This window comes from Marmota marmota, unplaced genomic scaffold (genome assembly GCF_001458135.2).
Source record: "Marmota marmota marmota unplaced genomic scaffold, marMar, whole genome shotgun sequence".
Taxonomy (NCBI): Eukaryota; Metazoa; Chordata; class Mammalia; order Rodentia; family Sciuridae; genus Marmota; species Marmota marmota.
Window position 1 is genome coordinate 1 of NW_026004084.1, and position 2,117 is coordinate 2,117.

General features: G+C 56.9%; 1 long non-coding RNA gene across 1 annotated transcript; it reads right to left on the bottom strand.

Annotated features, from left to right (window-relative positions):
- Positions 1 to 327: 327 nt before the first annotated feature.
- On the bottom strand, positions 328 to 2,111 carry LOC125614614. The gene is made up of 3 exons (XR_007345187.1): positions 1,751 to 2,111; positions 1,347 to 1,579; positions 328 to 717 (listed from the first exon to the last, which is right to left on the bottom strand). It is a non-coding gene; the product is annotated as an uncharacterized LOC125614614 (long non-coding RNA).
- Between the last annotated feature and the right edge of the window lie 6 nt (positions 2,112 to 2,117).

Genomic DNA, 2,117 nt, shown 5'->3' on the forward strand with positions numbered 1-2,117 from the left:
AGGAGAGAGGGAGGGAGGAGAGGAGAGAGAGACAGAGAGAGAGAGGGAGGAGAGGAGACAGAGAGAGAGACATACAGAGATGGGAGAGACACAGAGAGGAGAGAGACAGAGAAAGGAGAGACACAGACAGAGAGGAGAGAGACAGAGAAAGGAGAGACACAGACAGAGAGGAGAGAGACAGAGAAAGGAGAGACATAGACAGAGAGGGAGAGAGAGACGGGAGAGACACAGAGAGGAGACAGAGACAGGAGAGACACAGACAGAGAGGAGAGAGACAGAGACAGGAAAGAAGAAACACAGAGAGGGGAGAGACAGAGACGGGAGAGACACAGACAGAGAGGGGAGAGACAGAGACAGGAGAGACATAGAGAGGGGAGAGAGAGAGAGAGAGAGAGAGAGAGAGACAGAGGAGAGAGACAGCCACAGAGGGGACAGAGCAGGGACAGGGGGCGTGAGTGTGGAATGCCTAAGGAGCTTGGTGCAGACCAGCCTCCCGGTGTGGAGGGTCCTGAGCGGCAGCCTCTGTTGGCCTGCCCACCCAGGGAGCCGTAGGAGGAGCTGCCCATGGGGCTCCCAAGGGTCAGGACAAAGCCCCCACCTGCAGGACCTGGGGCTGCTGCTGTGGGAGGCCCTGGGGGCAGTGTCCGGAGGCTGCAGCACCTGTCGTTGGTCTGGCCACCTCTTAGTGCCCTTCGCTGCACACATGTTCCTGGTCATCTGCAGAGCATAAACATAGTTCAGTGCTGACCTTGGTGGCCTTCTAGGCTGTCTGGTGTGTCAGGGTCCCCAGGGCTCAGACCGAGGATGGTGCAGTCAGCACCAGGGTACCCTGGTCTGCATTGCTCCCACCTTCCCCAGCTCATGGGGAGCACAGAGGCAGAGACGTGGAAAACCTCTGGCAGCCCTGTGCCTGTGGGGCTGGGACCAGTATCACCTGCAGTGACAGGTATGTGGAGGATGTGGGCACTGTTTTTCTCCATGTGTGACTGAAAGGGGAAACAGGCTCAGAGAGGGTAAGCTCCTTCATCAGGTCACACAGAAAGGGAGCAAGGGGCCAGGGCTGAAGCCTCTAATTTTGTCAGTTTCATTTCCTTCTCCTTTGACAGCAGTTTTTTTTTTTTTTTAATTTTTATTTATTTTTATTGTTTAATTTTCGGCGGACACAACATCTTTGTTGGTATGTGGTGCTGAGGATCGAACCCGGGATGCACGCATGCCAGGCGAGCGCGCTACCGCTTGAGCCACACCCCCAGCCCTTGACAGCAGTTTTAAAACAAATAACTGTGCTCTACTGACTCCCAGAAAGAAGCTCCTGGCACCCTGAGGAGCAGGCTTCCTGAACTCACCAGAAAGGGGAGCCAGCTTGTCTGGGGCTGCAGAGCAGAGGGTCTGGCACAGAACTGCTGGACTGTGACCCTGAAGGGTCTTTCCATAAGGGTCTGAATGGATTTCCCTGTCTTTGGACAACAGTCTGTGAGGACTCATGAATGATGGTACTGTCGACTTGCTGTTGTCATTGATTTTCTGGTGCTCTTTATACAGTGGAGAGATTAAATCTTGGTCATGTCTTTTTCTTCTCCTATCAGAAAACACAGCCCCCTGGGGAGTGAGTCTCGGTTAATTGTGGGGAGAGGTAGAAGCAGGCTGAGTAGGTCTCTGACCCTCTGTCTGAGAAGCCCAGGGTCTCCAGGGCCATGGAGCCTGGGCATCCCGTCTAGGAAGGGCATCAAGGAAGCACTCATTTCCTAACCTGAGTAGGGCACACAGCAGGTGCTTAGTAGGTGCAAGGCCTGCTCCCTGCAGCCCAGAGCAGCACGGATTTACCCAGCACCTAGAGCAGAACGACTGGGACTCTGGAAGATCTCCCAGCCTGCAGCCCCAGGTCCCAGAGGGTGGGCCTGTGGGTGGCCAGAGGGCTTCCTCACGCACCTGGGAAGACAGGCCCCTGCCTCTCCCCCTGTGGCCGCCTCAGCCACTCTGGGCAGCGCCCTGGGATTCGGTAGCCCGGGTCCAACCTTAGCCCTGGCTGGGCCTCAGGCTGCCCTGGCTGCCGTGTCCTTCCTCTGCCGCTCCGCCTCTCCCCGCGGAGGTCCCCACCCGAGGCGGGCTGCGGGGCC